The sequence below is a fragment of the Agelaius tricolor genome, unplaced genomic scaffold, assembly GCF_023055355.1.
Source record: "Agelaius tricolor isolate 1412-34295 unplaced genomic scaffold, bAgeTri1.0.p SCAF_31, whole genome shotgun sequence".
Lineage (NCBI taxonomy): Eukaryota > Metazoa > Chordata > Aves > Passeriformes > Icteridae > Agelaius > Agelaius tricolor.
Genome location: NW_027269291.1, coordinates 3,854,351 through 3,879,104, shown reverse-complemented (window position 1 = coordinate 3,879,104; position 24,754 = coordinate 3,854,351). Strand labels below are relative to the sequence as shown.

The following is a 24,754-nucleotide window of genomic DNA, read 5'->3' as shown; positions in this document are numbered from 1 at the left end:
TGCAGTTCTGGGAACTCTGCTTGGGAGATATCGGGGGCAAGTGTGGCAGACAATTACTCAGCAATCTTTGAGAAGGATCAGGCCCCATATAACTCCTGGTATTCCCACAGGACCCACAGAGAGTGCGCAGAAAAACAATGAGCCAAATGAGGCCAACACAATTTTTCTCTGAGCACTGTTTGAGTAGCAACAGGGTCCAACCCTACACGCAGATGAAGAACTGTGTGCAACGGGGAGTGACCATCATGGAGTGATGGGATAAAACAACAGAAAATGATGTGTCATGATACCTCACATGGCAGTCCGTGGGCAAGAAGCACGAGACTGACGCCCATTTCCTGACAACTTGGACAAAACCAAACCCACAGGAATGACACAGGTGAACATATTTTTTCCACAGGGGATGCTGCCAGCTGATGATCTGAGCATTCTAAATGCACCCAGCATTAGATTTGCCCAGGAAACCCTTGAATCTCTCATTTCAGCACTTAGAGAAATGACTCTTCATGTAGGAAAGAACAGAGAATTAGCCGGGAAATGAAAAGGCAGCAGTACAGGAAACCAGTACATAGCCCCTACCATTAACTGGGATGGTGCACATTTGACATGAGCTGGTCACAAAATTATGACTTCCACTAAGGTGCCTGTGGGCCTGAGGCAGGTCAGGACTGCTATAAAAGGCAGCCCAAGTCTCTGCTCTCTCAGCCACTTCTCTCACCTCCTTCTCCTCTTCAGGAATCAGGTGAGTGGGAAGCCTCTTCTCCTCCTCCTGCTGCTGCTGCTGCTTCAAGAGCAGCTCTTGCCTGCCTGGAGGTCTCAGCTGAGAGGGGCTACAAGAGCCCAGGGCTGAGAGCTGCTTGTGCTGGGAGAGGGCAAGGGAGAGAAGGTCTTGTGCAGACAGAGAGAGGCTGGGACTTGGCTGAGGTGACTCCTGGGCTTTGAGCTGGGCACTGCAATGTGGGCCAGGAGGTGCCTTGGCTGCAGGGTGTTTGGGTGCACTGCTGCTTCTCACGTGTCCTCACTTTGTGCTTCTCCCTGCCCTCTGTGCCAGGTGCACCTGTGAGCCCCAGCCATGTCCTGCTGCAGGCCCTGTGACCCTTGCTGCCAGCCCTGTGGGCCCTGCCCACTGGGCAGCAGCTGCAATGAGTGCTGTGTCAGGCAGTGCCAGAGCTCCCACGTTGTCATTGAGCCGCCTGCTGTGCTGGTGACCCTGCCTGGGCCCATCCTCAGCTCCTCCCCCCAGAACACTGCCGTGGGATCCTCCACCTCTGCTGCTGTTGGCAACATCCTCAGCTCTGGCGGAGTGCCCATCAGCTCTGGGGGCTTTGACATCTCCTGCATCACCAACTGCTATGGTGGCAGCAGGTGTCGTCCCTGCTAAAGCTGCTGGCAATGTCTTCTGGCAACAACGCCCAAGACTTCAAAGCATGGTTTTGGGCAGGAAATAGAGCTTCAGAAAATTCTATTTAGAGCTTTGGACCATCGCTCCCTTGTTCTATTCTCCTCTCCTTTTCTCCCCAAGGCAGTCTAATGTGGACATGCCATCCTTCCTAGCTCTGCAGAGCAGTGCAAAGAACACCACATGGGAGCTCCATCTTAGTGGCTGCTCCAGGTACTCTCTGTGTGCCATCTCCTTTTCTTCTTTCAACTTATTAAAACTGTGTTGCATTCAAGCCTTGGTCTCCGTGTTGTTTGTTTTTCTGGGGCAATTCCTCCAGGTGGCCCAATAAAAAGGGGAGTGAATGCAGTGTTTGGGGCTTGCTGCACGTATTTTTTTTTTTGTGCCCTTTTCCTTTGGAGCTGATGAAGAACATCCCTGGCTACTTGGCAGCCAAAGGCCATCATGGGGACTTTGGCTCCAAAGCAGTGAAGTTGGGAACTAACAATACTTGGGGAGAGTCCACCACTCATCTCTTCCCATCCTTCCTTCATTGCCTGGCCTGCCTTCTGTGGCCAGTACACATATGAGCAAGGAGATGAGATCCAAACCTCACACAGTCCCTCAGCACTCGGCAGGGCCCAGCACCAGCTGCTGCCCAGACACACAGGGCTGAGGGGACCGCACCTCCGGGCACAGCCAGCAGGGGCACTGCTGGCTCCGGGCCGGGCACGATGCGTGCGATGATTTCCCCATAACAGCAGAGGGCACTGTGGCGCAAGCTCAGGGGTCAAGTGGTAATGGCGGCTTGACCATGGCAGGAAGGGATGGAAGAAAGTCTTTGCTTGATAAACCTGTGGCGCTGCTGATACCCGTGTCCCATCTGGACTCCAAGGACGAGCAAGCTGGATCAGGAGGAGCAAGCAAAAATCTGGTGTGGTGGATGAGATGTATCAGAAGCTCTGCAGCTGTAGCTGGAACTGCAAGATATCTCAACAGACAGGGGCTGCGGGGCTACAGTGCAGCAAAATCCAGAGCAGTTCCAAAAAAGCAGCAGGGGCCCAACAGTGGCATCCTGGCTTCAAGCATTGCAAGGAAAGGCAGGGTATGGATACTGAGCACCTGAACATATGGTGAAAAGTCCCTCGTTTACTATGGTAGATTGTTAACAAGGTCTCAGTGCAACAGCTGCTCTTACGAGCAGAACTCCACTCACAGTGGAAAAAAGGCAGCAGGAGACAGAAACCCATAGTGGTGATGAATCCTCCCCACCGCACTGCAGCCTCTATCCCCTCCTAAAGTGGAGAAAGGAAGAGAGCCAGGGGTGCACCGAGGCCCATTTCCCTGTCCTGATGTCTCGGCATCTCTGGCCTCCAGGAGAAACCCTCAGATACAAGAAGTGCAGAGTAGAGTGGGAGGAGAGATGCTCTCCTCCCCTGAGCTTGGCTACTTCTTTTCTCTTTCTTAGGTAACCAAACATTAATGATTCCTAGCAAATTATGCGACAAAACTACTGAAGGAAAAAGCATGACACAAAAAGATTCTGACCCTCAAAAGCACTAAAGGGAAGGGAAGGGCACTCAGCTATGCTATGTGGGTAGATCCAACTGTGTTATATCTCACAAGAGAGAAAGCATTCAATATGGGTTCCTTTGGTCCAAGAACCATGTAGAAATGCATCTGGCATGGGACTGGAGAGGAGGAACCTCTGTCCCACCCTGGCTACCAGCAACGTTACACCAGAAGGGGATCCACTGACTGATAACAACCTGCAGAAGTGGGCAGACCGCCTGGTGTTTCTCCCTCTCCACAAAACAAGAAATGGTGAGTGCAGGAAGCAGAGGCTGATTTCAGTGCTCATTTCTCTGCCACCTTCAAGCCACAACCATTCAGTGTTAGATTCCATACAAAGTGCCATTCCTGATGGCAAAGGAAACATCTTTCTCTCTGAGATCATGACCACTCCAGGGAAGAGCCCTACCGCTCTGACCTGCACATGCCCTCAAGGGGGGTCATCCAAGCACAGAATGGTGCACGTGTGCTCAAAAACACAAGCATAGAATAATGCAAAGATCTGTATGGCCCCAGACAGTCAGCAAAGAGTCAGGAACAGACAGAAAAGATGTGCAGTTCTGGGAACTCTGCTTGGGAGATATCGGGGGCAAGTGTGGCAGACAATTACTCAGCAATCTTTGAGAAGGATCAGGCCCCATATAACTCCTGGTATTCCCACAGGACCCACAGAGAGTGCGCAGAAAAACAATGAGCCAAATGAGGCCAACACAATTTTTCTCTGAGCACTGTTTGAGTAGCAACAGGGTCCAACCCTACACGCAGATGAAGAACTGTGTGCAACGGGGAGTGACCATCATGGAGTGATGGGATAAAACAACAGAAAATGATGTGTCATGATACCTCACATGGCAGTCCGTGGGCAAGAAGCACGAGACTGACGCCCATTTCCTGACAACTTGGACAAAACCAAACCCACAGGAATGACACAGGTGAACATATTTTTTCCACAGGGGATGCTGCCAGCTGATGATCTGAGCATTCTAAATGCACCCAGCATTAGATTTGCCCAGGAAACCCTTGAATCTCTCATTTCAGCACTTAGAGAAATGACTCTTCATGTAGGAAAGAACAGAGAATTAGCCGGGAAATGAAAAGGCAGCAGTACAGGAAACCAGTACATAGCCCCTACCATTAACTGGGATGGTGCACATTTGACATGAGCTGGTCACAAAATTATGACTTCCACTAAGGTGCCTGTGGGCCTGAGGCAGGTCAGGACTGCTATAAAAGGCAGCCCAAGTCTCTGCTCTCTCAGCCACTTCTCTCACCTCCTTCTCCTCTTCAGGAATCAGGTGAGTGGGAAGCCTCTTCTCCTCCTCCTGCTGCTGCTGCTGCTTCAAGAGCAGCTCTTGCCTGCCTGGAGGTCTCAGCTGAGAGGGGCTACAAGAGCCCAGGGCTGAGAGCTGCTTGTGCTGGGAGAGGGCAAGGGAGAGAAGGTCTTGTGCAGACAGAGAGAGGCTGGGACTTGGCTGAGGTGACTCCTGGGCTTTGAGCTGGGCACTGCAATGTGGGCCAGGAGGTGCCTTGGCTGCAGGGTGTTTGGGTGCACTGCTGCTTCTCACGTGTCCTCACTTTGTGCTTCTCCCTGCCCTCTGTGCCAGGTGCACCTGTGAGCCCCAGCCATGTCCTGCTGCAGGCCCTGTGACCCTTGCTGCCAGCCCTGTGGGCCCTGCCCGCTGGCCAGCAGCTGCAATGAGTGCTGTGTCAGGCAGTGCCAGAGCTCCCACGTTGTCATTCAGCCGCCTGCTGTGCTGGTGACCCTGCCTGGACCCATCCTCAGCTCCTCCCCCCAGAACACCGCCGTGGGATCCTCCACCTCTGCTGCTGTTGGCAACATCCTCAGCTCTGGCGGAGTGCCCATCAGCTCTGGGGGCTTTGACATCTCCTGCATCACCAACTGCTATGGTGGCAGCAGGTGCCGTCCCTGCTAAAGCTGCTGGCAATGTCTTCTGGCAACAACGCCCAAGACTTCAAAGCATGGTTTTGGGCAGGAAATAGAGCTTCAGAAAATTCTATTTAGAGCTTTGGACCATCGCTCCCTTGTTCTATTCTCCTCTCCTTTTCTCCCCTAGGCAGTCTAATGTGGACAGGCCATCCTTCCTACCTCTGCAGAGCAGTGCAAAGAACATCACATGGGAGCTCCATCTTAGTGGCTGCTCCAGGTACTCTCTGTGTGCCATCTCCTTTTCTTCTTTCAACTTATTAAAACTGTGTTGCATTCAAGCCTTGGTCTCCGTGTTGTTTGTTTTTCTGGGGCAATTCCTCCAGGTGGCCCAATAAAAAGGGGAGTGAATGCAGTGTTTGGGGCTTGCTGCACGTATTTTTTTTTTTGTGCCCTTTTCCTTTGGAGCTGATGAAGAACATCCCTGGCTACTTGGCAGCCAAAGGCCATCATGGGGACTTTGGCTCCAAAGCAGTGAAGTTGGGAACTAACAATACTTGGGGAGAGTCCACCACTCATCTCTTCCCATCCTTCCTTCATTGCCTGGCCTGCCTTCTGTGGCCAGTACACATATGAGCAAGGAGATGAGATCCAAACCTCACACAGTCCCTCAGCACTCGGCAGGGCCCAGCACCAGCTGCTGCCCAGACACACAGGGCTGAGGGGACCGCACCTCCGCGCACAGCCAGCAGGGGCGCTGCTGGCTCCAGGCTGGGCAGGGCGCGTGCGATGATTTCCCCATAACAGCAGAGGGCACTGTGGCGCAAGCTCAGGGGTCAAGTGGTAATGGCGGCTTGACCATGGCAGGAAGGGATGGAAGAAAGTCTTTGCTTGATAAACCTGTGGCGCTGCTGATACCCGTGTCCCATCTGGACTCCAAGGACGAGCAAGCTGGATCAGGAGGAGCAAGCAAAAATCTGGTGTGGTGGATGAGATGTATCAGAAGCTCTGCAGCTGTAGCTGGAACTGCAGGATATCTCAACAGACAGGGGCTGCGGGGCTACAGTGCAGCAAAATCCAGAGCAGTTCCAAAAAAGCAGCAGGGGCCCAACAGTGGCATCCTGGCTTCAAGCATTGCAAGGAAAGGCAGGGTATGGATACTGAGCACCTGAACATATGGTGAAAAGTCCCTCGTTTACTATGGTAGATTGTTAACAAGGTCCCAGTGCAACAGCTGCACTTACGAGCAGAACTCCACTCACAGTGGAAAAAAGGCAGCAGGAGACAGAAACCCATAGTGGTGATGAATCCTCCCCACCGCACTGCAGCCTCTATCCCCTCCTAAAGTGGAGAAAGGAAGAGAGCCAGGGGTGCACCGAGGCCCATTTCCCTGTCCTGATGTCTCGGCATCTCTGGCCTCCAGGAGAAACCCTCAGATACAAGAAGTGCAGAGTAGAGTGGGAGGAGAGATGCTCTCCTCCCCTGAGCTTGGCTACTTCTTTTCTCTTTCTTAGGTAACCAAACATTAATGATTCCTAGCAAATTATGCGACAAAACTACTGAAGGAAAAAGCATGACACAAAAAGATTCTGACCCTCAAAAGCACTAAAGGGAAGGGAAGGGCACTCAGCTATGCTATGTGGGTAGATCCAACTGTGTTATATCTCACAAGAGAGAAAGCCTTCAACATGGGTTCCTTTGATCCAAGAACCATATCCTGAGGGGTCTCAGCCTGCTCAGTCAGCTCCAGGCTGCTGAGATGTAGAAATGCACCTACCATTGGCCTGGACAGCAGGAGCCTCTGTCCCACCCTGGCTACCAGCAACGTTACACCAGAAGGGGACACATTAAATGATAACAACCTGCAGAAGTAGGCAAGCTTGCCTTGGTGTTTCTCCCTCTCCACAAAACAAGAAAGGGAAAGTGCAGGAGGCAGAAACTGATTTCAGTGCTCATTTCTCTGCCACCTTCAAGCCACAACCATTCAGTGTTAGATTCCATACAAAGTGCCATTCCTGATGGCAAAGGAAACATCTTTCTCTCTGAGATCATGACCACTCCAGGGAAGAGCCCTGCTGCTCTGACCTGCACACACCCTCAGGAGGGTCACCCAAGCACAGAATGATGTACGTATGCTCAAAAACACAAGCATAGAATAATGCAAAGATCTGTATGGCCCCAGACAGTCAGCAAAGAGTCAGGGACAGTCAGAAAAGATGTGCAGTTCTGGGAACTCTGATGAGGAGATAATGGGCACAAGTGTGGCAGAAAATTACTCGGGTATCCTGGACAAGAATCCAGCCCCAGACAATTCCTGATATTCCCACAGGACCCACAGAGAGTGTGCAGAAAAACAATGAGCCAAATGAGGCCAACACAATTTTTCTCTGAGCACTGTTTGAGTAGCAACAGGGTCCAACCCTACATGCAGATGCAGACCTGTGTGCAACGGGGAGTGACCATCATGGAGTGATGGGATAAAACAACAGAAAATGATGTGTCATGATACCTCACATGGCAGTCCGTGGGCAAGAAGCACGAGACTGACGCGCATTTCCTGACAACTTGGACAAAACCAAACCCACAGGAATGACACAGGTGAACATATCTGTCCACAGGGGATGCTGCCAGCCGATGATCTGAGCATTCTAAATGCACCCAGCATTGGTTTTGCACAGGAAACCCCTGAATCTCTCATTTCAGCACTTAGAAAAACGACTCTTCATGTAGGAAAGAACAGAGAATTAGCCGGGAAATGAAAAGGCAGCAATACAGGAAACCAGGACATAGCCCCTACCATTAACTGGGATGGTGCACATTTGCCATGTGCTGGTCAGAAAATTATGACTTCCACTACAGTGCCTGTGGGCCTGAGGCAGGTCAGGACTGCTATAAAAGGCAGCCCAAGTCTCTGCTCTCTCAGCCACTTCTCTCACCTCCTCCTCTTCAGGAATCAGGTGAGTGGGAAGCCTCTTCTCCTCCTCCTGCTGCTGCTGCTGCTGCTGCTTCAAGAGCAGCTCTTGCCTGGCTGGAGGTCTCAGCTGAGAGGGGCTACAAGAGCCCAGGGCTGGGAGCTGCTTGTGCTGGGAGAGGGCAGGGGAGAGAAGGTCTTGTGCAGACAGAGAGCGAGGCTGGGACTTGGCTGAGGGGGCTCCTGGGCTTTGCGCTGGGCACTGCAATGTGGGCCAGGAAGTGCCTTGGCTGCAGGGTGTTTGGGTGCAGTGCTACTTCTCACGTGTCCTCACTTTGTGCTTCTCCCTGCCCTCTGTGCCAGGTGCACCTGTGATCCCAAGCCATGTCCTGCTGCAGGCCCTGTGACCCTTGCTGCCAGCCCTGTGGGCCCTGCCCGCTGGCCAGCAGCTGCAATGAGTGCTGTGTCAGGCAGTGCCAGAGCTCCCACGTTGTCATTGAGCCGCCTGCTGTGCTGGTGACCCTGCCTGGACCCATCCTCAGCTCCTCCCCCCAGAACACCGCCGTGGGATCCTCCACCTCTGCTGCTGTTGGCAACATCCTCAGCTCTGGCGGAGTGCCCATCAGCTCTGGGGGCTTTGACATCTCCTGCATCACCAACTGCTATGGTGGCAGCAGGTGCCGTCCCTGCTAAAGCTGCTGGCAATGTCTTCTGGCAACAATGCCCAAGACTTCAAAGCATGGTTTTGGGCAGGAAATAGAGCTTCAGAAAATTGTATTTAGAACTTTGGACCATCTCTTCCTTGTTCTATTCTCCTCTCCTTTTCTCCCAAGGCAGTCTAGTCTGGACCTGCCGTCCTTCCTACCTTTGCAGAGCAGTGCAAAGAACACCACATGGGAGCTCCATCTTAGTGGCTGCTCCAGGTACTCTCTGTGAGCCATCTCCTTTTCTTCTTTCAACTTATTAAAACTGTGTTGCATTCAAGCCTTGGTCTCCATGTTGTCTGTTGTTGTGCGGGAACTTCTCCAGTCTCTTCCGGAAAAAGTTTGAGAAAACAATGTGAGGGTCTTGCTGCAGAGGATTTTATTTTTCACCTTTTCCCTTTGGAGCTAATGAAAAAAATCCCTGGCTACTCGGCAGCCAAAGGCCATCAGGAAGACTTTGGCTCCAAAGGAATGGAGATGGGAATCAACAACAACTGGGGACAGACCACAACTCATCTCTTCCCATCCTTCCTTCATTGCCTGGCCTGGCGTCTGTGGCCAGCACACTTATGAACAAGGAGATGAGATCCAATCCTCACACAGTCCCTCAGCACCCGGCAGGGCCCAGCCGCTGCCCAGACACACAGGGCTGAGGGGACCGCACCTCCGGGCACAGCCAGCAGGGGCGCTGCTGGCTCCCAGCCGGGCAGGGCGCGTGCGATGATTCCCCCATGGCAGCAGAGGGCGCCGTGGCACAAGCTCAGGGGTCATGCAGTAATGGCGGCTTGACTGAGATGGGAAGGGATGGAAGAAAGGCTTGGCTTTACAAATCCCGAGGGGCAGATGATCCCGTGCCACAGCAGAACTCTCGGGAGCAGCAAGATGGAATGGCAGGAATGAATAAAAATCCCAGAGTAGTGGACAAGATCTATCCGCAGCTCTGCAGCTATAGATGGAACTGTGGGATGTCTCAGCAGGCAGGGGTTCCAGGGCTATGGTGCAGCAAAACCCACAGCATTACTGAAGGAGCAGCAGGGGTCCAGCAGTGGCAGCCCGGCTCCAAGCAGTACAACGTAAGGCAGGGTGGGGATACCAATCACCTGAATATATGGTGAAAAGTCCCTCTTTTAATGAGGTACTGTTTTAACAATGTCCCAGTGCAATGGCTGCTCTTACGAGCTGAGCTGCACTCACAGGAAAAGAAAGGCAGAAAAAGAAAGAAGCCTGCAGTGGTGATGAATTCTCCCCACAGCACTGCAGGCTCTCTCCTCTCCGAAAGCAGAGAGTGAAAGAGTGCCCGAGGCTGCACCCAATGCCATTTTCACCACTCCAAATGTCTAAGCATGTCTGGCCTCGAGGAGAAACCATCAGATAAGAGAAGTGCAGCCCTCCTCCCCTGAGCTTGGACACTTCTTCTTGCTTTCTTAAGTACCCAGTCGTTAATGCTTCTGAGCAAATTATGGGAAAAAATTCCTTGAGGAAGTTGAATCAAAAGGAAAGATTCTAACCATCAGCAGCTTATAAAGGGAAGGAAGCAGCATGCAGCTATGCTATGTGGGTAGATCCAACTATCCTATATTTCATTGCAGAGAACACCTCAATATGGGTTCCTTTGGTCCAAGAACCATTTCCTAGGGGTGATGGAGCCCTGCTCACTCAGCAAAAGGATGCTGAGAAGCAGAAGGTTATCTGGCAATGGCCTGGACAGGAGGAGCCTGTGTCCCAACCTGGCCACCAGAAAGGTTCCATCAGAAGGGGATCCACTGAATGATAACAACCTGCAGAAGTGGGCAGACCGCCTTGGTGTTTCTCCCTCTCCATAAAACAAGAAATGGAGAGTGCAGGAGGCGGAAACTGATTTCAGTGCTCATTTCTCTGCCACCTTCAAGCCACAACCATTCAGTGTTAGATTCCATACAAAGTGCCATTCCTGATGGCAAAGGAAATATCTTTCTCTCTGAGATCATGACCACTCCAGGGAAGAGGCCTGCTGCTCTGACCTGCACATACCCTCAGGAGGGTCATCCAAGCTCAGAATGATGCACGTGTGCTCAAACACTCCTTCATGGAATAATGCAAAGATCTGTATGGGCCCTGAGAGTCAGCAAAGAGTCAGGGACAGTCAGAAAAGATGTGCAGTTCTGGGAACTCTGATGAGGAGATAATGGGCACAAGTGTGGCAGAAAATTACTCAGGTATCCTGGAAGAGGATCTGGCCCCAGAGAACTCCTGGTATTCCCAGAGGACCCAGAGAGAGTGCACAGAAAGACCATGAGCCAAATGAGGCCAACACAATTTTTCTCTGAGCAGTGTTTGAGTAGCAACAGGGTCCAACCCTCCCAGCAGATGCAGACCTGTGTGCAACGGGGAGTGACCATCATGGAGTGATGGGATAAAACAACAGAAAATGATGTGTCATGATACCTCACATGGCAGTCCGTGGGCAAGAAGCACGAGACTGACGCCCATTTCCTAACAACTTGGACAAAACCAAACCCACAGGAATGACACAGGTGAACATATCTGTCCACAGGGGATGCTGCCAGCTGATGATCTGAGCATTCTAAATGCACCCAGCATTGGTTTTGCACAGGAAACCCCTGAATCTCTCATTTCAGCACTTAGAAAAACGACTCTTCATGTAGGAAAGAACAGAGAATTAGCCGGGAAATGAAAAGGCAGCAATACAGGAAACCAGGACATAGCCCCTACCATTAACTGGGATGGTGCACATTTGCCATGTACTGGTCAGAAAATTATGACTTCCACTACAGTGCCTGTTGGCCTGAGGCAGGGCAGGACTGCTATAAAAGGCAGCCCAAGTCTCTGCTCTCTCAGCCACTTCTCTCACCTCCTCCTCTTCAGGAATCAGGTGAGTGGGAAGACTCTTCTCCTCCTCCTGCTGCTGCTGCTTCAAGAGCAGCTCTTGCCTGCCTGGAGGTCTCAGCTGAGAGGGGCTACAAGAGCCCAGGGCTGGGAGCTGCTTGTGCTGGGAGAGGGCAGGGGAGAGAAGGTCTTGTGCAGACAGAGAGAGGCTGGGACTTGGCTGAGGTGACTCCTGGGCTTTGAGCTGGGCACTGCAATGTGGGCCAGGAGGTGCCTTGGCTGCAGGGTGTTTGGGTGCAGTGCTGCTTCTCACATGTCCTCACTTTGTGCTTCTCCCTGCCCTCTGTGCCAGGTGCACCTGTGATCCCAAGCCATGTCCTGCTGCAGGCCCTGTGACCCTTGCTGCCAGCCCTGTGGGCCCTGCCCGCTGGCCAGCAGCTGCAATGAGTGCTGTGTCAGGCAGTGCCAGAGCTCCCACGTTGTCATTGAGCCGCCTGCTGTGCTGGTGACCCTGCCTGGGCCCATCCTCAGCTCCTCCCCACAGAACACCGCCGTGGGATCCTCCACCTCGGCTGCTGTTGGCAACATCCTCAGCTCTGGCGGAGTGCCCATCAGCTCTGGGGGCTTTGACATCTCCTGCATCACCAACTGCTATGGTGGCAGCAGGTGCCGTCCCTGCTAAAGCTGCTGGCAATGCCTTCTGGCAACAACGCCCAAGACTTCAAAGCATGGTTTTGGGCAGGAAATAGAGCTTCAGAAAATTGTATTTAGAGCTTTGGACCATCTCTTCCTTGTCCTATTCTCCTCTCCTTTTCTCCCCATGGCAGTCTTATGTGGACATGCCATCCTTCCTAGCTCTGCAGAGCAGTGCAAAGAACACCACATGGGAGCTCCACCTTAGTGGTTGCTCCAGGTGCTCTCTGTGAGCCATCTCCTTTTCTTCTTTAAACCTATTAAAACCTTCTTGCATTCAAGCCATGGTCTCTGTGTCGTCTGTTGTCCTGGGGCAACTCCTCCAGGTGGCCCTAAAAAGCGGGGGAGAAATCAATGTTTGGTGCTCTCTGCAGCAGATTCTCTTTGGTGCCCTTTTCTCTTGGAGCTGATGAAGAACATCCCTGGCTACTCGGCAGCCAAAGGCCATTATGGGGACTTTGGCTCCAAAGGAGTGGGAATGGGAATGAACAACAATTGGGGACAGCCCACAACTCATCTGTATCTATCCTTCCTTCATTGCCTGGCCTAGGGCCTTCGGCCAGCGCTCCTGGCAACAAGGAGATGAAATCCAAACCTCACACAGTCCCTCAGCACTCAGCAGGGCCCAGCTGCTGCCCAGACACACAGGGCTGAGGGGACCGCACCTCTGGGCACAGCCAGCAGGGGCGCTGCTGGCTCCCGGCCTGGCAGGGCGTGTGTGATGATTCCCCCATGGCAGCAGAGGGCACTGTGGTGCGAGCTCAGGGGTCAAGAGGTAATGGCGGCTCTACCAATAGGGGAAGGGATTGAAGAACGGCTTGGCTTTACAAAGACTGAGCGGAGATGATTCTGTTGTCCCAGCTGGACTCTTGGGAACAGCAAGCTGGAATGGCAAGAATAAGTTAATAACCCGGGATGGTGGATGAGACATATTGTAAGCTCTGCAGCTGAAGTGTGGCTGCAGGAGGTCTCCCCAAGCAGGGGACTATGGTCCAGCAAAACCCAGCGCATTGCTGAAGAAGAAGAAGAAGCAGGATTCCATCAGGGGCAGCCCTGCTCCAAACAGTGCAGGGAAAAGGCAGGGTGGGGATTCCGAGCACCCGAACATATGGTGAATAGTCCCTCTTTTACTGAGGTAGAGTGTTAACAAGGTCTCAGTGCAATGGCTACTCTTAAGAGCCTATTTCCACTCGCAGGAGAAGAAAGGCGGCAGGAGATGGGAACCCGTAGTGGTGACAAATTCTCCCTACAGCACTGCAGTCTCTCTCCGCTCTGAAAGCTGAGAAAGTGAGCCAGGGGCTGCACCCCATGCCATTTTCCCACTCCTAATGTCTCAGCATGTCTGGCCTTCAGGAGAACCCACAGATAAGAGAAGTGCAGCCAGATAAGCACCTCCCCTGAGACTGGCCACTTCTTTTTTCATTCTCAAGTACCCAGCCATCAATGTTTCATAACAAATTATGGGAAAAAATTCCTTAAGGAAAAAGCACCGAAATGAAAAGATTCTGCCCCTCGACAGCCTCTAAAGGGAAGGGAGTAGCACTCAGCTATGCTATGTGGGTAGATCCAACTGTCCAATATCTCACAGTAGAGCAACACCTCAGTAGGGGTTCCTTTGGTCCAAGACCCATTTACTGGGAGGTTTCAGCCCTGCTCAGTCAGCTCCAGGCTGCTGAGATGTAGAAATGCACCTACCATTGGCCTGGACAGCAGGAGCCTCTGTCCCACCCTGGCTACCAGCAACGTTACACCAGAAGGGGACACATTGAATGATAACAACGGGCAGAAGTGGGCAGGCAGCCATGGTGTTTCTCCCTCTCCATAAAACAAGAAAGGGAAAGTGCATGAGGCAGAAACTGATTTCAGTGCTAGTTCTCTGCCACCTTCAAGCCACAACCATTCAGTGTTAGATTCCATACAAAGTGCCATTCCTGATGGCAAAGGAAACATCTTTCTCTCTGAGATCATGACCACTCCAGGGAAGAGCCCTGCTGCTCTGACCTGCACACACCCTCAGGAGGGTCATCCAAGCACAGAATGATACACGTGTGCTCAAACACACCAGCATGGTACAATGCAAAGATCTGTATGGTCCCAGAGAGTCAGCAAAGAGTCAGGAACAGACAGAAAAAGTGTGCAGTTCTGGGAACTCTGATGAGGAGATACTAGGGGCAATTATGCCCAAAAATCACTCAGGTATCCTGGACAAGGATCAGGCCCCAGATAACTCCTGGTATTCCCCGAGGACCACAGGGAGTGCACAGAAAAACAATGAGCCAAATGAGGCCAACACAATTTTTCTCTGAGCACTGTTTGAGTAGCAACAGGGTCCAACCCTCCCAGCAGATGCAGACCTGTGTGCAACAGTGAGTGACCATCATGGAGAGATGGGAAAAGCAACAGAAAATGATGTGTCATGAGCCCTCACATGGCAGTCCTTGGGCATGTGGGCAAGGAGCACGAGACTGACGCCCATTTCCTGACAACTTGAATAAAACCAAACCCACAGGAATGACACAGGTGAACATATTTTTCTGCAGAGGATGCTGCCAGCCGATGGTGTGAGATTCCAAATGCACCCAGCATTGGTTTTGCACAGGAAATCCTTGAATCTCTCATCCCAGCATTTAGAAAAATGACCCTTCATGTAGGAAAGCACAGAGAATTAGTCGGGAAATGAAAAGGCACCAGTGCAGGAAACCAGGACACAGCTCCTACCATTAGCTGAGATGGTGCACATTTGACATGAGCTGGTCACATAATTATGACTTCCACTACAGTGCCTGTTGGCCTGAGGCAGGTCAGGACTGCTATAAAAGGCAGCCCAAGTCTCTGCTCTCTCATCCACTTCTCTCACCTCCTCCTCTTCAGGAATCAGGTGAGTGGGAAAACTCATCTTGTCCTCCGTCTGCTGCTGCTTCTTGAAGAGCAGCTCTTGCCTGCCTGGAGGTCTCAGCTGAGAGGAGCTGTTGTAGTGCAGGGCTGGGAGCTGCTTGTGCTGGGAGAGGGCAGGGGAGAGAAGGTCTTGTGCAGACAGAGAGAGAGGCTGGAACTTTGCTGAGGTGACTCCTGGGCTTTGAGCTGGGTATTGCAATGTGGGCCAGGAGGTGCCCACATTGTGCAGGGTGTTTGGGTGCAGTGCTGCTTCTCACGTGTCCTCACTTTGTGCTTCTCCCTGCCCTCTGTGCCAGGTGCACCTGTGAGCCCCAGCCATGTCCTGCTGCAAGCCCTGTGACCCTTGCTGCCAGCCCTGTGGGCCCTGCCCGCTGGCCAGCAGCTGCAATGAGTGCTGTGTCAGGCAGTGCCAGAGCTCCCATGTTGTCATTCAGCCGCCTGCTGTGCTGGTGACCCTGCCTGGCCCCATCCTCAGCTCCTCCCCACAGAACACCGCCGTGGGATCCTCCACCTCTGCTGCTGTTGGCAGCATCCTCAGCTCTGGCGGAGTGCCCATCAGCTCTGGGGGCTTTGACATCTCCTGCATCACCAACTGCTATGGTGGCAGCAGGTGCCGTCCCTGCTAAAGCTGCTGGCAATGTCTTCTGGCAACAACGCCCAAGCCTTCAAAGCATGGTTTTGGGCAGGAAATAGAGCTTCAGAAAATTGTATTTAGAGCTTTGGACCATCACTTCCTTGTTCTATTCTCCTCTCCTTTTCTGTCCCTCATTTCCCTAGGCGGTCTAGCGTGGACCTGCCGTCTTTCCTCCCTCTGCATAGCCGTGCAAAGAGCACCACATGGGAGCTCCATCTTAGTCGCTGCTTCTGGTACTCTCTGTGTGCCATCTCCTTTTCTTCTTTCAACTTATTAAAGCTGTGTTGCATTCAAGCCTTGGTCTCTTTGTGTCATCTGTTGTTTTGGGGGAACTCCTCCAGACTACCCAAGAAAAAGGTGGAGAAATCAATGTTTGGGGCTCGCTGTAACATATTTTACTTTGTGCCCATTTCCCTTGGAGCTGTGAAGAACATCTCTGGCTACTCAGCAGCCAAAGGCCATCATGGAGACTTTGGCTCCATAGGAGTGGGGCTGTGAAACAACAAGGATTGGGAACAGCCCTCAACTCATCTCTTCCTATCCCTCCTTCATTGCCTGGCCTAGCAAGTGTGGGCAGCAATCCTGGAAACAAGGAGATGAAATCCAAACCTCACACAGTCCCTCAGCACTCAGCAGGGCCCAGCTGCTGCCCAGACACGCAGGGCTGAGGGGACCGCACCTCCGGGCACAGCCAGCAGGGGCGCTGCTGGCTCCCGGCCTGGCGGGGCGCGTGCGATGATTCCCCCGTGGCAGCAGAGGGCGCTGTGGCGAGTGCTTGGGTGTCATGCTGTAGTGGCAGCTTGACTGAGATGGGAAGGGATGGAAGAAAGGCTTAGCTTTGCAAAGCCCGAGGGGCAGCTGATCCAGTGCCCCAGATGCACTCTCTGGAGAAACCAGCGGGAATGGCAGGATCAAGCAAGAACTCCCGGGGTGGTGGATGAGATCGATCAGAAGCTCTGCAGCTGCAGCTGGAACTGCGGGATGTCTCAGCAGGCTGGAGCTGCGGGGCTACAGTGCAGCAAAACACAGAGCAGTGCTGAGGAGGCAGCAGGGGCCCTGCAGTGGAATCCTGACTCTAACATTGCAAGGAAAGGCGGGGTGCGGATTCCGAGCACTTGGACATATTAACATATGGTGAAAAGTCCCTCTTTTAGTGAGGTAGAATGTTAACAAGGTTCCAAATCAATGCCTGCTCTTACGAGCAGAGCTCCACACACAGTAAAATAAAGTCAGCAGGAGACGGAACCCAGCAGTGGTGATGAATTCTCCCCACAGCTCTGCATTGTCTCTCCCCTACGATAGCTGAGAGACAAAGAGAGCCAGGGGCTGCAACTAAGCCCGTCATCCTTGTCCAAATGTCTCAGCATCACTGGCCTACAGTTCATCCTGATGCCCTTCTCACCTGAGCTTGGCCACTTCTTTCTCTTTCTTTAGTACCCAGTCGTTAAGGTTTCCTAGCAAATTATGGGATAAAATTCCCTGAGGAAAAAGAATCAAATGAAAAGATTCTGACCCTCAACAGCCACGAAAGCGGAGGGAGCAGGATTCAGCTATGTTATGTGGTTATATCTCACAGCAGAGCAATACCTGAATATGGGTTCCTTTGGTCCAAGAACCATTTCCTGGGGGGTCTTGGAACCCTTCTCAGTCAGCTCCCGGATGCCGAGATGTAGCAGTGCATGTGGCACTGGCCTGGACAGGAGGAGCCTGTGTACCACTCAGGTCACCAGCAACATTCCACCAGAAGGGGATCCACTGAATGATAACAACCTGCAGAAGTGGGCAAGCTTGCCTTGGTGTTTCTCCCTCTCCATAAAACAAGAAAGGGAGAGTGCAGGAGGCAGAAACTGATTTCAGTTTCAGAAGCTAGTTCTCGACCTGCTTGAAGCCACAACCATTCAGCGGTGGATTCCATACAAAGTGCCTTTCCTGATGGCAAAGGAAACATCTTTCTCTCTGAGATCATGAACTCTCCAGGGAAGAATCCTGCTGCTCTGACCTGCACATGCCCTCAGGAGGGTCACCCAAGCACAGAATGAGGCAAAAGTGCTCAAAAAAACCTGCATGGAATAATGCAATGATCGGAATGATCCCAGAGAGTCAGCAAAGAGTCAAAAATGGACAGAAAGTATGTTCAGTTATGGGAACTGTGCTGATGAGATAATGGGGACAAGAGTGGCAGAAAATTACTCAGGTATCCTGGACAAGGATCAGGTCCCAGATAACTCTCGGTATTCCCAGAGGACCACAGGGAGTGCACAGAAAAACAATGAGCCAAATGAGGCCAACACAATTTTTCTCTGAGCACTGTTTGAGTAGAAACAGGGTCCAACCCTACATGCAGATGCAGACCTGTGTGCAACAGTGAGTGAGCATCATGGAGTGATGGGAAAAGCAACAGAAAATGATGTGTCATGAGCCCTCACATGGGCATGGGCATGTGGGCAAGGAGCACGAGACTGACGCCCATTTCCTGACAACTTGGACAAAACCAAACCCACAGGAATGACACAGGTGAACATATTTTTCTGCAGAGGATGCTGCCAGCCGATGGTGTGAGATTCCAAATGCACCCAGCATTGGTTTTGCACAGGAAATCCTTGAATCTCTCATTCCAGCATTTAGAGAAATGACCCTTCATGTAGGAAAGCACAGAGAATTAGCCGGGAAATGAAAAGGCAGCAGTACAGGAAACCAGGAATTAAACCCCTACTATTACCTGGGATGGTGCACATTTGCCATGTACTGGTCAGAAAATTATGACTTCCACTGAGGTGCCTGTTGGCCTGAGGCAGGGCAGGACTGCTATAAAAGGCAGCCCAAGTCTCTGCTCTCTCATCCACTTCTCTCACCTCCTCCTCTCAGGAATCAGGTGAGTGGGAAGCCTCTTCTCCTGCTGCTGCTGCTGCTGTTTCATACCAAGCTCTTGCCTGCCTGGAGGTCTCAGCTGAGAGGGGCTACAAGAGCCCAGGGCTGAGAGCTGCTTGTGCTGGGAGAGGGCAGGGGAGAGAAGGTCTTGTGCAGACAGAGAGAGGCTGGGACTTGGCTGAGGTGGCTCCTGGGCTTTGCGCTGGGCACTGCAATGTGGGCCAGGAGGTGCCTGGGCTGCAGGGTGTTTGGGTGCAGTGCTGCTTCTCACGTGTCCTCACTTTGTGCTTCTCCCTGCCCTCTGTGCCAGGTGCACCTGTGAGCCCCAGCCATGTCCTGCTGCAAGCCCTGTGACCCTTGCTGCCAGCCCTGTGGGCCCTGCCCGCTGGCCAGCAGCTGCAATGAGTGCTGTGTCAGGCAGTGCCAGAGCTCCCACGTTGTCATTCAGCCGCCTGCTGTGCTGGTGACCCTGCCTGGACCCATCCTCAGCTCCTCCCCACAGAACACCGCCGTGGGATCCTCCACCTCTGCTGCTGTTGGCAACATCCTCAGCTCTGGCGGAGTGCCCATCAGCTCTGGGGGCTTTGACATCTCCTGCATCACCAACTGCTATGGTGGCAGCAGATGCTGTGGTCCCTGCTAAAGCTGCTGGCAATGTCTTCTGGCAACAACGCCCAAGCCTTCAAAGCATGGTTTTGGGCAGGAAATAGAGCTTCAGAAAATTGTATTTAGAGCTTTGGACCTTCGCTTCCTTGTCCTATTCTCCTCTCCTTTTCTCCCCATGGCAGTCTAGTGTGGGCGTGCCGTCCTTCCCCCCTCAGCAGAGCAGTTCAAGGAACACCACATGGGAGCTCCATCTTAGTGGCTGCTCCTGGTGCTCTCTGTGAGCCATCTCCTTTTCCTCTTTAACCTCATTAAAATTGTCTTGCATTCAAGCCTTGGCCTCTGAGTTGTCTGTTGTTCTGGGGGAACCCCTCCAGTTTTCTCAGGAAAAAGATGGAGGATGCAATGCTTGGGGCACGCTGCAGTGGATTTTATTTTGTCCCCCTTTCATTTGGAGCTGATGAAGAACATCCCTGGCTACTCATCAGCCAAAGGCCATCATGGAGACGTTGGGTCCAAAGGAGTGGGAATGGGAAACAACAACACCAGGCGACAGCCCACAACTCATCTCTTGCCATCCTTCCTTCATTTCATGGCCTAGGGCCTTTGGCCAGCCCTCCTGGGAACAAGGAGATGAAATCCAAACCTCACACAGTCCCTCAGCAGGGCCCAGCTGCTGCCCAGACACGCAGGGCTGAGGGGACCGCACCTCTGGGCACAGCCAGCAGGGGCGCTGCTGGCTCCCAGCCTGGCGGGGCGCATGCGATGATTCCCCCATGGCAGCAGAGGGCACTGTGGCCTGAGGTCCTAGGCCACGTGGTAATGGCGGCTTGATTGAGACGGGAAGGGATGATAAAAAGGCTTCGCTTTACAAAGACCAAGGGGTAGCGGTGATCCTATTACCCCAGCTCGACTCTCAGGAGTAACAAGCTGGAATGGCAGAAATGAGTGAAAATCCCAGGGTGGTGGATAAGATGTAGTAGAAGCTCTGCAGCTCTCGATGGAGCTGTGGGTTGTCTCAACAGGCAGGGGGCTACAGTGCAGCAAAACTCAGAGCAGTGCTGAAAAAGCAGCGGGGTGCAACAGAGGCAGCCTGGCTCCAAACAGTGCAAGGAAAGGCGGGTTGGGGATTCCAAGCACCTGAACATCTTGTGAAAAGTCCATCTTTTACTGAGGTAGACTGTTAACAAGGTGCCAGTGCAACGGTTGCTCCGAGGAGCAGAGCTCCAGGCACAGTAAAAAAAAAGGCAGCAAGACATGCAACACTGCAGTGGGGATGAACTCTCCCCACAGTGCTGCAGCCTCTCTGCCCTCTGAAAGCTGAGAGAGAAAGAGATCCAGGGTCTGCACCCAACCCCATTTTCCCACTCCAAATGTCTTTGCATTTCTGGCCTCCCGGAGAAACCCACAGATAAGAGAAATGCAGCTAGATTCCCTCCTCCCCTGAGCTTGGCCACTTCTTTTTTCATTGTGAAGTACCCAGTCGTTAATGTTTCCAAGCAACTTATGAGACAAAATTCTTTGAGGAAAAAGCACTAAATGAAAAGATTCTGACCCTCAACAGCTTCTAAAGGGGAGGGAGCAACACTCAGCTATGCTGTGTGGGTCAATCACACTGTCCGATATCTCACAGCAGAGCAACACCTGAATAGGGGTTCCTTTGGTCCAAGAACCATTTCCTGAGGGGTTTCACCCTGCTCAGTCAGCACCAGGATGCTGAGATGCAGAAATGCATTTGCCATTGGCCTGGAGCAGGAGCCTGTGTCTCATCCTGGCCACCAGCAACATTCCACCAGATGGGGATCCACTGAATGATAACAACCTGCAGAAGTGGGCAAGCTTGCTTTGGTGTTTCTCCCTCTCCATAAAACAAGAAAGGGAGAGTGCAGGCAGCAGAAGCTGATTTTAGTGCTAGTTCTCTGCCACCTTCAAGCCACGACCATTCAGTGTTAGATTCCATACAAAGTGCCTTTCCTGATGGCAAAGGAAATATCTTTCTCTCTGAGATCATGACCACTCCAGGGAAGAGCCCTGCTGCTCTGACCTGCACATACCCACAGGAGGGTCACCCAAGCTCAGAATGATGCACGTGTGCTCAAACACTCCTTCATGGAATAATGCAAAGATCTGTATGGTCCCAGAGAGTTAGCAAAGAGTCAGGGACAGTCAGAAAAAAATGTGTAGTTCTGGGAACTCTGATGAGGAGATACTAGGGGCAATTTTGCCCAAAAATTACTCAGGTATCCTGGACAAGGATCAGGCCCCAGACAACTCCTGGTATTCCAAGAGGACCACAGAGAGTGCACAGAAAGACCATGAGCCAAATGAGGCCAACACAATTTTTCTCTGAGCACTGATTGAGTAGCAACAGATTCCAACCCCCCCAGCAGATGCAGACCTGTGTGCAACAGTGAGTGAGCATCATGGAGAGACGGGAAAAGCAACAGAAAATGATGTGTCATGAGCCCTCACATGGCAGTCCTTGGGCATGTGGGCAAGGAGCACGAGACTGACGCCCATTTCCTGACAACTTGGACAAAACCAAACCCACAGGAATTACACAGGTGAACATATTTTTCTGCAGAGGATGCTGCCAGCCGATGGTGTGAGATTCCAAATGCACCCAGCATTGGTTTTGCACAGGAAATCCTTGAATCTCTCATCCCAGCATTTAGAAAAATGACCCTTCATGTAGGAAAGCACAGAGAATTAGTCGGGAAATGAAAAGGCACCAGTGCAGGAAACCAGGACTCAGCTCCTACCATTAGCTGAGATGGTGCACATTTGATATGAGCTGGTCACAAAATTATGACTTCCACTAAGGTGCCTGTTGGCCTGAGGCAGGTCAGGACTGCTATAAAAGGCAGCCCAAGTCTCTGCTCTCTCAGCCACTTCTCTCACCTCCTCCTCTTCAGGAATCAGGTGAGTGGGAAAACTCATCTTGTCCTCCGTCTGCTGCTGCTTCTTCAAGAGCAGCTCTTGCCTGCCTGGAGGTCTCAGCTGAGAGGAGCTGTTGTAGTGCAGGGCTGGGAGCTGATTGTGCTGGGAGAGGGCAGGGGAGAGAAGGTCTTGTGCAGACAGAGAGAGAGGCTGGAACTTTGCTGAGGTGACTCCTGGGCTTTGAGCTGGGTATTGCAATGTGGGCCAGGAGGTGCCCACATTGTGCAGGGTGTTTGGGTGCACTGCTGCTTCTCACGTGTCCTCACTTTGTGCTTCTCCCTGCCCTCTGTGCCAGGTGCACCTGTGAGCCCCAGCCATGTCCTGCTGCAGGCCCTGTGACCCTTGCTGCCAGCCCTGTGGGCCCTGCCCGCTGGCCAGCAGCTGCAATGAGTGCTGTGTCAGGCAGTGCCAGAGCTCCCACGTTGTCATTGAGCCGCCTGCTGTGCTGGTGACCCTGCCTGGGCCCATCCTCAGCTCCTCCCCACAGAACACCGCCGTGGGATCCTCCACCTCGGCTGCTGTTGGCAACATCCTCAGCTCTGGCGGAGTGCCCATCAGCTCTGGGGGCTTTGACATCTCCTGCATCACCAACTGCTATGGTGGCAGCAGATGCTGTGGTCCCTGCTAAAGCTGCTGGCAATGTCTTCTGGCAACAACGCCCAAGCCTTCAAAGCATGGTTTTGGGCAGGAAATAGAGCTTCAGAAAATTGTATTTAGAGCTTTGGACCATTGCTTCCTTGTCCTATTCTCCTCTCCTTTTCTCCCCATGGCAGTCTAGCGTGGACCTGTCGTCCTTCCTCCCTCTGCAGAGCAGTGCAAAGAACACCACATGGGAGCTCCATCTTAGTGGCTGCTCCAGGTGCTCTCTGTGAGCCATCTCCTTTTCTTCTTTAACCTCATTAAAATTGTCTTGCATTCAAGCCTTGGCCTCTGAGTTGTCTGTTGTTCTGGGGGAACCCCTCCGGTTTTCTCAGGAAAAAGATGGAGGATGCAATGCTTGGGGCACGCTGCAGTGGATTTTATTTTGTCCCCCTTTCATTTGGAGCTGATGAAGAACATCCCAGGCTACTCAGCAGCCAAAGGCCATCATATAGACGTTGGGTCCAAAGGAGTGGGAATGGGAAACAACAACACCAGGCGACAGCCCACAACTCATCTCTTGCCATCCTTCCTTCATTTCATGGCCTAGGGCCTTTGGCCAGCCCTCCTGGGAACAAGGAGATGAAATCCAAACCTCACACAGTCCCTCAGCACTCGGCAGGGCCCAGCTGCTGCCCATACATGCAGGGCTGAGGGGACCACACCTCCGGGCACAGCCAGCAGGGGCGCTGCTGGCTCCCGGCCTGGCAGGGCGCGTGCGATGATTCCCCCATGGCAGCAGAGGGCGCTGTGGCCTGAGGTCTTAGGCCACGTGCTAATGGCGGCTTGATTGAGACGGGAAGGGATGATAAAAAGGCTTCGCTATACAAAGACCAAGGGGTAGCGGTGATCCTATTACCCCAGCTGGACTCTCAGGAGTAACAAGCTGGAATGGCAGAAATGAGTGAAAATCCCAGGGTGGTGGATAAGATGTAGTAGAAGCTCTGCAGCTCTCGATGGAGCTGTGGGTTGTCTCAACAGGCAGGGGGCTACAGTGCAGCAAAATCCAGAGCAGTTCCAAAAAAGCAGCAGGGGCCCAACAGAGGAAGCCCGGCTCCAAACAGTGCAAGGAAAGGCGGGTTGGGGATTCCAAGCACCTGAACATCTTGTGAAAAGTCCATCTTTTACTGAGGTAGACTGTTAACAAGGTGCCAGTGCAACGGTTGCTCCGAGGAGCAGAGCTCCAGGCACAGTAAAAAAAAAGGCAGCAAGACATGCAACACTGCAGTGGGGATGAACTCTCCCCACAGTGCTGCAGCCTCTCTGCCCTCTGAAAGCTGAGAGAGAAAGAGATCCAGGGTCTGCGCCCAACCCCATTTTCCCACTCCAAATGTCTTTGCATTTCTGGCCTCCCGGAGAAACCCACAGATAAGAGAAATGCAGCTAGATTCCCTCCTCCCCTGAGCTTGGCCACTTCTTTTTTCATTGTGAAGTACCCAGTCGTTAATGTTTCCAAGCAACTTATGAGACAAAATTCCTTGAGGAAAAAGCACCAAAACGAATAGATTCTGCCCCTCAACAGCTTCTAAAGGGGAGGGAGCAACACTCAGCTGTGCTGTGTGGGTCAAGCACACTGTCCGATATCTCACAGCAGAGCAACACCTGAATAGGGGTTCCTTTGGTCCAAGAACCATTTCCTGAGGGGTCTCACCCTGCTCAGTCAGCACCAGGATGCTGAGATGAAGAAATGCATCTGCCATTGGCCTGGAGAGGAGGAACCTCTGTCACATCCTGGCCACCAGCAACATTCCACCAGATGGGGATCCACTGAATGATAACAACGGGCAGAAGTGGGCAAGCAGCCATGGTGTTTCTCCCTCTCCATAAAACAAGAAATGGAGAGTGCAGGAGGCTGAAGCTCATTTCTCTGCCACCTTCAAGCCACGACCATACAGCGGTAGATTCCATACAAAGTGCCTTTCCTGATGGCAAAGGAAACATCTTTCTCTCTGAGATCATGACCACTCCAGGGAAGAGCCCTGCTGCTCTGACCTGCACATGCCCTCAGGAGGGTCATCCAAGCACAGAATGATGCACGTGTGCTCAAACACTCCAGCATGGAATAATGCAAAGATCTGAATGCTCACACAGAGTCAGCAAAGAGTCAGGAACAGACAGAAAAGATGTGCAGTTCTGGGAATTTTGATGAGGAGATACTGGGGAAAAGAGTGGCAGAAAATTACTCAGGTATCCTGGACAAGGATCA

The 24,754-nt window shown here is 52.4% G+C and overlaps 6 pseudogenes; all 6 read left to right on the top strand.

The window, feature by feature from the left end:
- Positions 1-606: 606 nt before the first annotated feature.
- LOC139601641 (feather keratin Cos2-2-like) lies at positions 607-1,381 on the top strand (annotated as a pseudogene).
- A 2,728-nt stretch (positions 1,382-4,109) lies between these two features.
- On the top strand, positions 4,110-4,884 carry LOC139601617 (feather keratin Cos2-2-like; annotated as a pseudogene).
- A 2,775-nt stretch (positions 4,885-7,659) lies between these two features.
- LOC139601613 (feather keratin Cos2-2-like) lies at positions 7,660-8,439 on the top strand (annotated as a pseudogene).
- Positions 8,440-11,189: 2,750 nt separating this feature from the next.
- On the top strand, positions 11,190-11,958 carry LOC139601604 (feather keratin Cos2-2-like; annotated as a pseudogene).
- A 2,756-nt stretch (positions 11,959-14,714) lies between these two features.
- On the top strand, positions 14,715-15,490 carry LOC139601584 (feather keratin Cos2-2-like; annotated as a pseudogene).
- A 6,268-nt stretch (positions 15,491-21,758) lies between these two features.
- LOC139601656 (feather keratin Cos2-2-like) lies at positions 21,759-22,537 on the top strand (annotated as a pseudogene).
- The last annotated feature ends 2,217 nt before the right edge of the window (positions 22,538-24,754 follow it).